The 16,406-nt window shown below is 37.3% G+C and overlaps 1 long non-coding RNA gene and 1 pseudogene across 3 annotated transcripts in view; both read left to right on the forward strand.

Moving 5' to 3' along the window:
* The window catches only part of LOC113219890, a 67,495-nt gene that overhangs the window by 6,175 nt on the left and 44,914 nt on the right, over nucleotides 1–16,406 (forward strand). The gene's annotated exons all lie outside the window — the stretch shown is intronic.
* On the forward strand, nucleotides 305–2,130 carry LOC111525355 (annotated as a pseudogene). The gene has a single exon (XR_002726076.3). The product of XR_002726076.3 is annotated as a chromobox protein homolog 3 pseudogene (transcript).

The following is a 16,406-nucleotide window of genomic DNA, read 5'->3' on the forward strand; positions in this document are numbered from 1 at the left end:
TGTTGCACAGCCAGTGTTTCAGAAGTTGAAGGAATTGGTCTATGAAGTTTTGCCTCATCTGCCAGATTCACCTGACTTCCTGCCAACCGACTACCACTTCTTCAAGCATCTTGACAACTTTTTGCAGGTGAAACGCTTCCACACCAGCAGGATGCAGAAAAATGCTTTCCAAGAGCTTGTTGAATCGGAAGCATGGATTTTTATGCTACAGGAATAAACAAATTTATTTCTTATTGGCAAAAATGTGTTGATTGTAATGGTTCCTGTTTTGATTAATAAAGGTGTCTTTGAGCCTAGTTATAATGATTTAAAATTAATGGTCCAGAGAGCTGTAGGCGCGCAGGGCCGGAGACGCTGCAGACCCGCGACCCGGAGCAGCTCAGAGGCGGTGAATAATAGTTCTTCAAGTCTGCAATAAAAAATGGCCTCCAATAAAACTACATTGCAAAAAATGGGAAAAAAACAGAATGGAAAGAGTAAAAAAGTTGAAGAGGCAGAGCCTGAAGAATTTGTGGTGGAAAAAGTACTAGATCGACGTGTAGTGAATGGGAAAGTGGAATATTTCCTGAAGTGGAAGGGATTTACAGATGCTGACAATACTTGGGAACCTGAAGAAAATTTAGATTGTCCAGAGTTGATTGAAGCATTTCTTAACTCTCAGCTGGCAAAGGAAAAGATGGTACAAAAAGAAAATCTTTATCTGACAGTGAATCTGATGACAGCAAATCAAAGAAGAAAAGAGATGCTGCTGACAAACCAAGAGGATTTGCCAGAGGTCTTGATCCTGAAAGAATAATTGGTGCCACAGACAGCAGTGGAGAATTGATGTTTCTTATGAAATGGAAAGATTCAGATGAGGCAGACTTGGTGCTGGCGAAAGAGGCAAATATGAAGTGTCCTCAAATTGTAATTGCTTTTTATGAAGAGAAACTAACTTGGCATTCTTGTCCAGAAGATGAAGCTCAATAATTGTTCACATTGTTTTTTTATATATATATTTATATATATATATATATATAAAATTTGGGTCTTGGATTTTGATTTACTAGTGTGACGAAATAACTACATCCTAATGAAAATCAAGTTTGATATGTTTGTTTTGAAAGTAGCATTGGAAGAGTTGTTGGGGGGTTTTTTGCATCCATAGCACTGGTTACTTTGAACAAATAAATAAAAGCTTTCTGTAGTTGCTTCCTTTATCAGAAAAGAACATTTGATACCATGGTACATTATTTCCTCTTCATTGAAGAACAGCTTTTCTAAATGTTGGGGGAAATGTCCATAGTCATTACTCAATCAAAACTTGTGTTCTCATAAGCCTAAGGACCATTTTAGGTTTTTTACATGTTTTTTTGTGTGTGTGTGTATCCATAAAATGCATATGTAAATTTTTATTTGTTTTTAAGCATTCACCCAAACAAAAAATCACAGGTAAACCCATGTTTCTGAGATGCCATTATTCTGACCAAAGTAAGAGATAATCACTTCAAGTTAAATTGAAAATTTTCCTGAAGCCATACATTTTAAGTGGAATAAGTAATTCTAAATAGGACAATTTAAATTGGATAATTTTAAAGTATCTATAATTGCAGTGGTTTATTTGCAAAATTCCTAAAAGGAAAAATTTTATCACTGCCATCGCAGCAGGTTTCCTCATCCATGTGAGGAAACTAGACAAATGCTAGTGTGTTTTAACTAGCTAAACAAAACTTAAGTTAAATGTAAATTTAAAATTTTCCCTAGTGAGCCATTCCTTAACAAAATGTTGAAATCCCTGTTGCTACATTGACTAAAAGGTAATGTTGAATGGAATATGTAAGACTTCGCTCATATAAACCTAATCAGATGGTTAGAGATGTTGGCAGTTGAAGACCTGCTGCCATAAATGTGTGAACAGCCTTTTGTGATCTAACCTATTGACCTGCATGTTTTTTCTTTACCCCAACTGATTCCTTACATGTAGGCTCTATCTTCAGTTATTTGCATTACTGGTTCAACAAAAGCCAGGAAGAACAACTTTGTAGTAATCAGAGTGTTATCCAACTGTATATTGTTTACTTTATTGTAAATACTGGTGAACAGTGGTTAATAAATAGTTTTATATTCCTTTATGCAAAAAAAAAAAAAAAATTAATGGTCCAAAGATGCAATTACTTTTGCACCACTGCCGACACACACACCCCTACACATTCTGGATTTGAATTCCATGTTGATTATGTGCACTTGGAATATTTCTTTTCCATCTATGGATTATTCTGTCACTTTTTTTTTTTAATAAACGGGTTTCTGAACCTCTGTTGTATTGACATTTTGGGTCAGATTATTCTTTGCTGTGTAGGCTGTTCTATGCCTTGTAGGATGTTTAGCAACATCCCTGGCCTCTGTTGGCTAGTTGCTGGTAGTACCCCTCCAATCATGACAATCAGAAATGTTTGCAGACATTGCCCAGTTTCTCCTGGGGGGGTACAATTGCCCTAAATTGAGAACCACTGGTTATAGTGACTTTGTCGTGTAGTTATCCTGCTAACATTTTTTTGTTTTTATTATATGCCAGACAAGCCTTTAGTGTTTCATATGAACTAATCCTAACTCATTTACTTATGACAACAACATATGATGTAGATATTATTGTCCCTATTTTAAAGAGGAGAAATCTTATGTCCTCTAATATGCAGAAAATGTTAACTTTACCAAGCTATAACTTACATATAAAATGCACCTATTTGAGGTGTACAGTTGTAGAGTTTTGTCAAAGGTATACTCAGACTTCTCTAGAGTTTCATATCATTTATCACATAGTCCTTTTTGTATCTTCTTCTAGCATAATGGTTCTGAGATTCCTGAATCTGTGTCATTCAGTCCTTTTCATTGCTCAGTGGTATTTGTGTGGATATACCAGAAATTGTTTATCCATTTACCTAGCGATGGATTTTTCAGTTCTATACAGTTTTTGGTCATGATAAAGTTGCCATGACTAGATGTATAGAAGTCTTTCTGTGGATATATGTTTTCATTTCTCTTGTACTATAAGGTAAGTATATAAGGTAAGTGTATGTTTGACTCTGGGAGAAATGGCCAGTTTACAAAGTGGTGGTACCATTTTGCATTCCCAGCAGCAATATGTGAGAGTCCGGTTACTCCACATCCTCATCAACACATTTTAGCCACTCTAGTGGAAATGTGGTATCTCATTGTAGTTAAACTTGCAGTTCTCTGAACACTAATGATGTTGAGCACTTTTTCATGTACTTGTAGGTCATTTGTACATCTTTCGTCAAGTAACTATTCAACTCTTGCCCATTTTCAAATTGTTCTTTTTCTGTTTTTGAGTTGGAAGAGTTATTTGAATATCCTACATATAAGTCCTTTCTCAGATGTTTGTGTTATGAGTATTTTCTCCCAGTCACCTGCTTGCCTTTTCCTCTTAGTGTGGTATATTTCAAACAGCAGAAATTGTAAGTTCTGATGAAGTCTACTTTATCATTTTGTTTTATGGTTCAAGCTTTTTGTGTTCTTCCTGAGAAATCTTTGCCTAATCCAGACGCACAACGATTTTTATTTTACTACGTTTTCTTGTAGAAGTTTTAAAGTTTTGGCTCTCACATTTAGGTCTGTGAGCCATTTCAAATAAGGTTTGGTGTATATATCAGGAAACAATCAAGTTTGATTTTTTTCTTACATATGTGTATCCAGTTGTAGCCCCCATTATTAAAAAGACATTTCCTTTGCTCATTTGTTGAAAATCAGTTGACTCTATGTATGCGGGTCTGTTTCAGGTGAGTGTTCTGTTCCATTGATCAATGTGTTTATCATTATGTAATACCACACTGCTTTGATTACTATAGCTATATAGTAAATCTTGAAGTCAGGTGGTTTATTTCCTCCAGTTTCTACATTTTCAAAATTGTTTTGGCTCTTCTAGGATTTCATTTCATTAATTTGTTTAAAAAAGAACCCTGGTGGAATTTTTATGGGACTTGCATCTAATCTGTAGAACAATTGGGAAGAATTGACATCTTAACAATATTGAATCTTTATAAATGGTGTATCTCTTCATTTATTTAGATCTTCAATGTTTCTCGGCTCTTGGCAGCATTTTGTAGCTTACAGGGTATAGGCTTTGCAAATATTTTGCTTTATCCTTAAGTATTTTGTGTTTATTTTTTAAAAAATATAATTTTTAGAAATTCCTCAAGTATTGATAATACGTAAAGATAGACTTGATTCTTGTTTATTCCCCTTGCTGGACTCAGTTACAAGAGTGTTTTTGTGTATTTTATAAGATTTTCTATGTAACAGTCTCTGAATAAAGACAGTTTCATGTTTTTTTCCAATCTTTATGATTTTTATTTTTTTCCTATGTGGCACTGGTTAAGAACTCTAATACTGTTGCTATAAGTGGTGAAATCAGTTTATTGATCTTTTTTTTCCCACCAGCCCAAGTAGAGAATGTTTACCAATTGGATAGATCTTTTTACCACGTTCTTTGATTTTTCTCTACTTATTTTCTATTTGATTGATTTTTACCTTTTATAACTTACCTCTGCCTAGTTAGTTTTGGCTTGATTTTTTCTATTCTTAGCTTTAAGATAGAAGCCCATACCATTGCTTTTAGATTTTCTTCTCAAATATAAGCATTTAAACGTATAAATTCATCTCTAAGTTCTGGTTTAGCTGCATTTATATTTTTAGGTTTTCATTGTCATTCATTTCAAAGTATTTTCTAATTTTTTTTATTTCTTTTTAACTTTGGACTATTTGGAAGTATATTAATTACCAAATTTTTCAGTATTCTCCACATTTTTGTTTTAAGTGTCAGTTTAATTTGGTTACAGTCCACGAATATACTCTGTATGATTTTAATCATTTCAAATTTATTGAAATTTATAGCCTAGTTTGTTTTTGCTTTGTGTATTTTGAGGTTTTGTTAGTAGATCCCTATACCTTTAGGACTTTTATGTCTTCTTAATGAGTTATCCTCATTATAATTGTGACATACCTCCCTTTATCCTTGATGATATTCCTTGTTCTGAAGCCTATTTTGCCTGATATTAATGTAGAGTTTCAGCTTATGATTTGTGTTTGCATAGTAGGTATCTTGTTATTCCTTTTAACCTTTTTGTCATTGTAGTGATAATAATTTGTACGTAACATATAGTTGGGTCTTGCTTTTTAATCCAGTCTGATACTCTGCCTTTTAAGTAGAATGTTAGGCCATTTATGTTTAATGTAGTTATAAAATGGTTGGGTTAAATCTACCAATTTTTTATGTTTATTGTAGAGCTTATAAGATGTATCTGTAACTTACCACAGTCTACCATTAACCCTTTTCTTAGGGGAAAAAAAAAAGGTGCAGCTCACTGCCAGCACTCATTTAATTTTACATAAACATACTCTTTGAGGATGAAGCAAATCTGATTTCCAATGTGAAAATATAAAAACTGTTCTTGGAGTTATTTTTAAATAGAACTAACATCAGAATTGTGTGAATCATTAGAATCACCTATATCAGAAAAATTGGATTCATCAAATTTTTGGCCAACAACTGTTGAAGAACAATGTTAACATCACTTATAGGAATGCTGTATATTCTAGGATTTGACATTTTCAGTGATTGAGAATTACTGTACTTTATAAACGGAAATACCACTACTAAAAACAGAATGCTATAAATAGAATGATGTCTTTTGTTTCCAGAGTCAATATTACTGGAGCAATGCAACAATAATTATAAAAGCAAGATACTTTGTGGCAATGGTATCTCACAGTAAACTCTGTAGCTGCAAGTGCTGCCTGCAAGTATTCTTGGGGCAAATGGAAAAAGGGTTAAATGGAATTAAACTATTTCACATAAAATGTAAGAAATAAGAGTGTACTTTCATCGCTCCTCTTGTCTTTACAGTCTCACAATACATCATTATTTTGCTTTAAAACAGTCAATTATTGGCCTAGCACGGTGACTCATTCCTGTAATCCCAGCACTTTGGGTGGCCGAGGCAGGTGGATCACTTGAGGTCAAGAATTTGAGACCAACCTGGCCAACAGCATGAAACCCCGTCTCTACTAAAAATACAAAAATTAGCCAGGCATAGTGGCACATGGCTGTAATCCCAGCTACTGGGGAGGCCGTGGCAGGAGAATTGCTTGAACCCAGAGGTTCAAGGCGGAGGTTGCAGTGAGCCAGAATCATGCCATCACACTCCATCCTGGGTGAAGAAGTGACACTGTGTCTCAAAAAAAAAAAAAAAAAAAAAAAGTCTGTTGTCAACCAGGCACAATTTCTCATGCCTATAATCCCAGCACTTTGGGAGGTCGAGGAAGTGGGAGGATCACTTGAGGCCAGGAGTTTAAGATCAGCCTGGGCAATATAGCGAGACCCTATCTCTCAAAAATTTTTTAAATCTGAGAAAATAGTATTTTCTATTATCTTGCTAACATTTGTTCAGTATTTACTTTGTGCTGGGTATTCTAAGTGCTTTGCATGATTTAATACATTTAATCTTGTAAGCAAACACATGATGTAAGTACTACTATCTGTTTTACAGTTAAGTAAAGTGAGAGACAGGTAATTAACCCCAATTTAGTCAGCTAGCCGGAATATGAACCCAGCCAGTCTCGTACCAGAGCCTGAGTTTTTAACCACTTTGCTATACTGCCTTCCTAAATTGGCCATGGCCTCCAGTATAGTTTCAAGCAGAAGGTATAAAAGTAGGCTTTTATTTTTTTAAGAGACAACATCTCCCTTTTTCACCTAGGCTAGAGTGCAGTAGTGTAATGGTAGCTCACTGCAGCCTCAAATTCCTGGGCTCAAGGGATCCTCCCACTTCAGCCTCCCAAGTAGCTGGGACTACAGGCATGTACCACCCCACCTGGCTAATTTTAAAACTTTTTTTTTTAGTACATGGGGTCTCACTGTGTTGCCCAGGTTGGTCTCAAAACTCCTGGCCTCAAGTGATCCTCCCTCCTTGGCATCCCAGAGTGCTGGGGTTATAGGTGTGAGCCACCATGCTGGACTGGACTGGCATACTTATCTTGATGTTGACTTTTAAGATGCTTCCAGAATCTAATTAAGTATATTTGCTACAGGTTTTTGGTAGCTGCCCTTTATTAGATTAAGGCTGTTTTCTTCCTAGTTTGAGTTTTTGTCTTTATTTAGTATTGAATTTTGTGAAATGCTTTTTCTGTGTTGAAATAATCATGTTCTCCTTTGTTCTGCTTGTGTAATCTATTCCATGACTAGATTTTCTGATGTTGAGCCATCCTTGGGTTTTCAGAATAAACCTTAGCCAGTCATCATTCATGTTATTTTTTATTTTCCATTGGTCATCTGTGATGTTAGGATAGGTTTGCTCGATAGATCGGGAAATTAAAATTATGAAGATGAGACAGATTTATGAATAGTACTGATTTTAATTTCAAATAATGAACGGCTTACTAGCTGGCTTAAAATGAAGATGGCCAATGGAAGATATATCACTAATTTTATTTGAGAAGTCTTCTGAAAGCACTCTATTATTTTTGAATAGACAAACACATTTCATAATTCAAATTGTACAAAAGAGTGTATACAGTGATACCTACCCCTCTTTCATTCCTATCTGGACACTTCCAGAAACCAATGTTACCAGGTTTTTTGTCCTGCAGATTTTGCATATATAAGCAATTATATTTATTTTCTTTGTCCCTCTTTAAAAAAAAAAAAAAAAAAAAAAAAAACATTGAATTGCAGTATATATGCTATTCTGCATCCTGTAGATTTTCTTGATCTTGAGGAATGTATGAGACAAGTTTCAGTCAGAGAAATGGAGCTACTGTGTGTGTTAAGACATATATGGCATTTATCAAATGAATTGGCCTTTACTTAATTGTAGGAGTTGCTGAAGAAATGAAGGTCCAGAAAGGAGAGGTGGAGAATGAGAGGAATCACTAACCAGGCTTTCTGAAAGATTAGTGTGGTGAACAAGTCAGAGCTTGTTAGGGAAATCTGGGAAACAGGCACTTCCAGCTGCTGAGGTGAGATTGCAGAAAGGATTATTTGGGAGACTCTTGCCTCTGTACAGTTAACTGGATTTGATAGCCTGGGGCTGCTGCTGATGCAATGGGGTATGCTTTCAGGAAGAGCAGGACATGAATTGGAGGAGAGTGGGGACAACCTAAAGCTTTCCACATACCTTTGTGAGTGTTCATCACTATGCTAATCCTGAAATCTTCATTGAATCATGGCTGCTGCATTGCTCCTGCCTTCTAAAATCTTGTGCAAATTTCTCTTGGCCAAATCTTACTCAGAGCCACAGAAGGAAGGGGATTCTGGAAAACAGTTCCAAGCTTAACCTTACTAACCCAGCACAGTTCAGCACCAAGAGCACTCCGTATTGATATGTAAAGGCAGCTTTATCCCCCCGCCCTTTTTTTAAATTGTGGTAAAATACACATAACATAAAACTTACCATCTTAGTCATTTTTAAGTGTACAATTCAGTGGTTTTAAATACATTCATCATATTGTGCAGCTGTTACCATCCATCTCCAGAATTCTTTTCATCTTGTAAAACAAATTCTGTGCCCATTAACAATAATCCCCATTACAAGTGGAATCATACAGCATTTGTCTTTTTGTGACTGGCTTATTTCACTTAGCATAATGTCTTCCAGGGTCATCCATTTTGTAGTGGTTTGCAGAATATCTTTCCTTTCTAAGGTTGAGTACGATTCCATTGTATGAATATACCACATTTTGCTTATCCACTCACAGGTGGATGGATACTTAGCCAGCTTCCACATACTATGTATTATGAATAATACTGCCATAAACATGGGTGCACAGATATCTCTCTGAGACCCTGATTTCAATCTTGGGGTATATATCTGGAAGGAGAATTGCTGAATCATAAGGTAATTCTATTTTTAATTTTTTGAGGAATGGCCATACTGTTTTCCCCAGTGGCTGTTACCATTTTACATTCCCATCAACATGGTGGGGGTATGCATTACTCCACATCCTTGCCAACACTTACTTCTGCTTTTTGATAGTAGCCATCCCAGTGGTTGTGAGGTAGCATCTCTCCTAGTTTTGATTTGCATTTCTGAAATGAACAGTGATGTTGAGCGTCTTTTCATGTGCTTTTTGGCCATTTACTTATCTTTGGAGAAATGTGTACTCAAGACCTTTGCCCATTTTTAGCCAAGTTTTTTTTTTTTAATTGTTGAATTCTCTATTCTGGATATTGTTCCCTTATCGGATATATTATAAATATTTTCTGCTATTCTGTTGCATTTTTACTCTTGCGATTTTTAAATTTTATAAAATCCAGTATGTTTCTTTTTTTTTTTGTTTTGTTTCCTCTCCCTTTGGCATCATATCCAAGAAGTTACTGCCAAATCCAATGTCGTCATACAGGTAGGCATTTCTCCATTTCAGGTTTTGTTTGTTGCTTTGTTTGTTTGGTTTTGGCTTTTTTGAGATAGAGTCTTGCTCTGTCACCTAGGCTGGAGTGCAGTGGTGCAATCTTGACTCACTGCAACCTCTGCCTCCCGGGTTCAAGCGATTTTCCTGGCTCAGCCTCCCGAGTAGCTGGGACTACAGGTGTGTGCCACCATGCCTGGCTAATTTTTTGTATTTTTAGTAGAGACGTGGTTTCACTGTGTTAGCTGGGATGGTCTCAGTCTCCTCGTGATCCGCCTGCCTCAGCCTCCCAAAGTGCTGGGATTACAGGCGTGAGCCACCGCGCCTGGCCTTTTTGTTTCTGTTTTTCTTTTTTAAGAGACGGGGTCTCACTCCGTCACCCAGGCTGGAGTATAGTGGTGCAATTATAGCTCACTGTAACTGGAACTCCTGGTCTAAAGTGATCCTCTTGCCTCAGCCTCCAAAGTACCTGGGACTATATTTGGGACTACAGGTGTTTGCCACTATACCCAACTAATTGTTTATGTTGTTTTTGTTTGTTTGTTTTGTTTGCTTTTTGTAGAGCCAGGACCTTGTAATGCGCAGCATTGTCTTGAACTCCTGGCTTCAAGCAATTCTCCCACATCAGCCTCCCAAAGCACTGGGATTACAGGCATGAGTCATGGTGCCCGTCTCATTTTAAGTTAATTTTTGTATAGGATATTAGATAAGGATCCAGCTTCATTTTTCCCCCTGAATATCCAGTTTTCCCAGTGCCATTTGTTGAAAATTCTATCTTTTCCTCATTGAATGGTATTAGATAAAAATTATTTGACCATATAGGCAAGGGTATATTTCTGGGTTCTCTATTGTGTATATGCAGTGTGATTTAAATTGTCTCCTATTGGTACCCACTTAGGTTGTATTCAGTAGTTGCTGTTATCAGAGTCCTGCAATAAATACTCCTTTACTGTGTATATGCAGTGTGATTTAAATTGTCTCCTCTTGGTACCCACTTAGGTTGTATTCAATAGTTGCTATTATCAGAGTCCTGCAATAAATACTCATTTACATAGATCATTTCATGTAATGTATAAGTGTAACTATAAGAAATTTCTGAAAGTGGAATTGTTAAAGGATAAGTATACTGGCAAGTTTTACATATTTTGTTTTGTCCTTTAAACTGTACCAATATACACTTCCACAAGCAATGTATGAGATTACCCATTTCCCCAAACTCTTCAAACATAATATTTTCAAACATTGTTTAAAACCTTTTGGTTGTATGATATAGTACTGTGAGAAACATACTCACCCGTCCAAACCCAAAGAATGGACTTAGAGGCACGAAGAACAGCAAAAGTAAGACTTTTTAATAACAGTCTCGCAAGGTTGGGTGTCTGAGCGGGTACATCCAGGGAAGTCACAACAGGTAATTTATCTCCTAGCATGCAAGTCCCTCCACCAGTTCCTCACTGGTTGAGTATTATGGGGTTACAATCTTCTAAGACGTCACCTAAGTTTCATTATCCCCCTCATGAGGTTATATCCTGTCCCTTTCCCTGCTTAAGTTTCGATTTCCCGATGACGAAACTTTCCTTTTATGGGCTGACCCCTCCTCTACATTGTTTGCTTATTATGACCTTCTAGGTGCATGAGCCAGGCAGTTTGTCACATTTGCAGGCTAGCTGCCAATACTTAGATTTATCATGCCTTGAAAATTGACCATTTAAAATATTTTCTTACTATACAAATACAAAAAGTTACATAAAATGAATTAGTTACTGTAGGGAGATCAATAGTTGTTACCTCCACCAGATCAAGAAATAGACCTTTGCCAGTCTTTCCATAAGTCCTTCATGTACTCTGTTCTAGTCAGAATTCCTTCTTCTCTAAAAGTAACTGCCTAGCCAGGCATGGTGGCTGATGTCTGTAATCCCAGAACTTTGGGAGGCCAAAGAGGGAGGATCACTTGAGCCCAGAAGTTCAAGACTAGCCTGGGCAACATAGTGGGACCCCATCTCTACAAAAAAATTAAAAAATAATTAGCTGGGCATGGTGGCATATGCCTGTAGTACCAGCCACCTGAGACAGGAGGATGACTTGAACCCAGGAGGTCCAGGCTGCAGTGAGCAGTGATGGTGCCACTGCACTCCAGCCTGGGTGACAGAGTGACACTCTGTCTCAAAAAGTAACTGTCTTCTTGACTTTTACGGGAATCACTTCCTTCATGCTTTTGATCACCCTACTGTGTAGCTCCTAAACTCTTTGTTTCTTTTTTGTTTCTTTTAACCCACATGTAATCCTGTTCTTTCACCCCACTCTCCCACCTACAATACAACTTGTTGAGGAAATTGAATTGTTTGATAGAATTCTCTGCACTCTGAATTTTGCTGCTGTTAGATCTTGATATGGTTTGGCTGTGTCCCCACTAAAATCTCATCGTAAATTCCCACGTATTGTGGGAGGACGTGATGGGAGATAATTGAATCATGGGGATGGGTCTTTCTCGTGCTGTTCTTCTGATAGTAAGTCTCATGAAATATGATGGTTTCATAAGGGGGAGTTTCCCTACATGAGCTCTCTTCTCTTGCCGCCACCATGTAGGAGGTGCCTTTCGCCTTCCGCCACGATTGTGAGGCCTCCCCAGCCATGTGGAGCTGTAAGTCCATTAAACCTCTTTTTTTTTGTAAATTGCCCAGCATCAGGTATGTCTTTACCAGCATCGTGAAAACGGACTAATACAGGTCTACAGGCTTGACCAGGTCCAGTTGGAGTATTTTTGGCAAACTTGTTTCATAGGTGGTAATGGGTTCTTCTGTGAAAACACATGTATACAGTCAAGACAATGGGAAAATTAAAAAAAGAACAACATGTATATTGTCTCTTTGTGGTGAAAGCAACCATTACTGCTAAATCCTTAGCTCCATTAATTTATTATGGATTGGAAAATGGTGACATTCCTAATCATTTCTTAATATATTGGCTGGAATATTTCTGCAAAGAGAAGCTGATCATTTACTAGTGCAATTTGTATAAGAAAGGCAGAATAGACCCTTGATTTTCCATTATTTACCAGTTCTCGAAAATGTTTCCTATTATCCTCAAAAGGTGATCAATTACTGTTTCTTAATGTGGACTTAAACAAATTTGAAATACCAATGTCAATTTCACTTACTGCTGTTATTGCCCAGAATGTTCTATCTTTGGCCAGTTGAATCCCTTCAGATTGTCTCCTGAATCTTATTGATGTGTTTCTAGTAAGTAGTCTTTGACAGCTTCATTGGTATAACAAGATCTAGCACAAAAGCTTATCTCATACATTTTCTGCCATTCCAGACTGGAATCAGCCATTTTACCAAGAAAGTTGGGTTTGTTTTACTGGCAAAGAGCACAGTCTTATGTAAGGTATGTCTTGGCTTCTGGATTTGTCATCGTTTTTAGGCCTTTTTAGTAGCTAGGGCGAAAAAATTGTGTATACTTAAATATATAGATAATGTGTGGAGATGTTGATTATATAAATATGACAGGAACTGTATGTATGTTAATATATTATGTGAATACAGTTGACCCTTGAGCAACATGGATTTGAACTACATAGATCCACTTATACATGGATTTTTTTTCAATAAATATGTTGGAAAATTTTTTGGAGATTCACAATGATTAAAAAAAAAAAAAAAAAAAAACTTGGCCGGGCGCGGTGGCTCACACCTGTAATCCCAGCACTTTGAGGGGCTGAGGTGGGCGGATCACAAGGTCAGGAAATTGAGACCATCCTGGCTAACACGGTGAAACCCTGTCTCTACTAAAAATACAAAAAAATTAGCCAGGCATGGTGATGGGCGCCTGTAGTCCCAACTACTTGGGAGGCTAAGGCAGGAGAATGGCTTGAACCCGGGAGGCGGAGCTTGCAGTGAGCCAAGATCGCGCCACTGCACTCTAGCCTGGGCAACAGCGAAACTCCGTCTCAGCTACAACAAAAAACTTGCAGACTGTATAGCTTAGGAATATTGGAAAAATTAAAAAGTTTAATATGTCATAATGCATAAAATGTGAATATTAGTTCATTGTATCGTTACTGCCATAAGAGATACACAAATCTATCATAAAAAGCTAACGTATTAAAATTTATACACACAAAACAGATCATACATGATGCCATTTGCAGTTGAGAGAAACGTAAACAAAGATGCAGTAATAAATAGTAACTGCCTAAAATTAGCTATAGTACATGCTGTGCTACTGTAACAGTTTTGTAGCTATCTCTTACCACTATTGGTGTGAGCTCAAGTGTTGTATCTGCTTAAAATGTAATGCTAATCATCTCCATGTGAGCAGTATGTCCCAGTAAATTGCATATCATAGTAAAAAGTTATCCCTTGTGGTTCTTGAGTATTTTTTTTAATCGTGTTTGGTGTGATACTGTAAACTTTGAGTAACACATTGCGAAGTACCACTAGTGATGCTGGAAGGGCTCCCAAGAACCAGGAAAAAGTCGTGACAGTATAAGAAAAAGGTGAATTGCTTGATGTGTACTGTAGATTGAGCTCTGCAACTGTAGTTACCCACCATTTCAGACATATACTTCATTTTGTGACGTAAACACATGGTATCAATAAATACATTATTAATATTTTCTATACCTAACTTTATTGTAAGAATACAGTATATAATACATGTGTAAAATATATGTTAATTATCAGTAAGGATTCTGGTCTGTAGTAGGCTGTTAATAGTTAAGTTTGCAAAGAGTCAAAAGTAATATTAACAAATGGATTTTCAACCGCATGGGGGCTGGCACCCCTATTGCTAGAGTTGTCTAAGAGTCAACTCTAAAATGTATATTTCTTCTAAATATGTGACTTAACATATTTTGTTGTAAATAGGTATTGTGTATAAATAGACTAAGCATACAAATTATAAAGTATATAAAAATAGCCTTTTTAAAGATAAAATACCTTAGGACTTTATACTGACTTCTAACTCAAGTCTAAGACCTCATAATTTTTTACTCAACCTCTTTTATATCTTCACCTTCTTTCCCCAACATTGAGAATCCTAGTCCCTTCTAAAGAACCACAATCTTGGATTTCTCCATTCCCCATCCTCTTTACAGTTCTCTTCCACAAAATTCTATAAATGTTCAGCTTCATTACTTTCCATAATTTAAAGGACCAGAATTTTTATAGCTAAATTATTATCTGTGTGCTTTGAGACATACTAACTAAAAATCATAGAATTTTTAAAGCTGTAAAGGGTGTAGAAAATAATTGCTTCGGGTTTTCCCAACTTGGAAGAGCAGTGCCAGTTAGAATATCCTGAGGAATCTTCGCAAGCTAGAGTGAAGGCAGAGAGATCAACTGTAATGTGAAATTCAGGTAGTACTTTACAAAGCGGGACAAGTGACGCTTAGAGAATAGAAGCTTGAGATGGTTTTTTTGTTTGTTTGTTTGTTTCCCTGAAGGACTATGCTGGGATGAATAACCTCCATAATCTTGTGTCTGTGTGGTTGATGCTGCTTCTGTGGCTAGATCTAGATGAGGCTTACATGGACTGGACTGAAAGACCATGTCGTTTTTGTTGTATGTACACATCTTTTAAAGACTGGTGATCATCCTCATTTATGCATCTGTATCAGCTCCCCCTCTTGACTATGTCTATTAATACGCACATGTTACATAGTACTGGGAAGAATATTGGCTTTGGAGCCAGGAAAACTGGCTGCACCATTTATAGTATTTGAGACCTATCTTTGATATAGTAATAATATATACTTTACAGATTAAGTTAATTAAAGCATATTCCCAGCACCTTGGGAGGCCAAGGTGGGCAGATCACTTGAGGGCAGGAGTTTGAGACCAGCCTAGTCAACATGATAAAACACTGTCTCTACCAAAAATTGCAGAAAAAATTAGCCAGGTGTGGTGGCGCATGCCTGTAGTCCCAGCTACTTGGGAGGCTGAGGCATGAGAAATTGCTTGAACCCGGGAGGCAGAGGTTGCAGTGAGCCAGGATAATGCCACTGCACTCCAGCCTGGATGACAGAATGAGACCTTGTCTCCAAAAAAAAAAAAAAAAAAAAGCACATATATGTAGGCACCATACAAAAGCTTTCTGCTTATTATCTTATGTTCCATATCTTTTTTTCTTTTTTTTTTGGAGACAGAGTCACTGCAACCTCCCAGGTTCAAGCGATTCTCCTGCTTCAGCCTCCCAAGTAGCTGAGACTACCGATGTGTGCCACCACACCAGGTGCCTAATTTTTGTATTTTTAGTAGAGATGGGGTTTTATCATGTTGGCCAGGCCAGTCTCAAACTCCTGGCCTCAGGTGATCTGCCGGCCTCAGCCTCCCAAAGTGGTGGGATTACAGGTGTGGGCCACTGTGTCTGGCGTATGTTCCATATCTGAAGAGATGTTAATTACTCCCACTTACTCTTCCCTCTAGGATTTTCTTTGTTGAGTTTCTCATATACCTTTCTTTTCTGTTTGCATGGGTACCATCTAATCCATTTCACCCTAATCCTTAATCTCATGAACTGTTGTCACAGTATATATTGCAGTAGTAAAGATGAAAATTTGTTCTGTCTCTTTTTATTCACATTTAAGAATACTGGCCCCACACAGTGGTTCATGCCTGTAATTCCAACACTTTGGGAGACCAAGGTGGAAGAGTTGCTTGAAGCCAGGACTTCAAGGCCAGCCTGCCCAACATAGTGAGACCCTGTCTCTACAACAAATAAAAATGAAATTAGCTGGGCATGGTAGCACACACCTGTAATCCAGCTACTGAAGAGGCTGAGGTAGGAGGATCACGTTTGCCAAGGAGTAGGAGACTGCAGTGAGCAATGATCGCACCACTGCACTCCAGGCCAGGTGACAGAGCAAGACCCTGTTTCTGGGGGTCGGGGGGTGGGGAGGAATTACTTCTGACGTAAGAAGTAAAAGACTAATATAATGAAAATCAGCGTGCGTAATAGCTAAGAAATAAAACATTTCCAGTAAAAGTGAAGGCCCCATGCTT

Source organism: Piliocolobus tephrosceles, chromosome 19 (genome assembly GCF_002776525.5).
Source record: "Piliocolobus tephrosceles isolate RC106 chromosome 19, ASM277652v3, whole genome shotgun sequence".
NCBI classification, from domain to species: Eukaryota; Metazoa; Chordata; class Mammalia; order Primates; family Cercopithecidae; genus Piliocolobus; species Piliocolobus tephrosceles.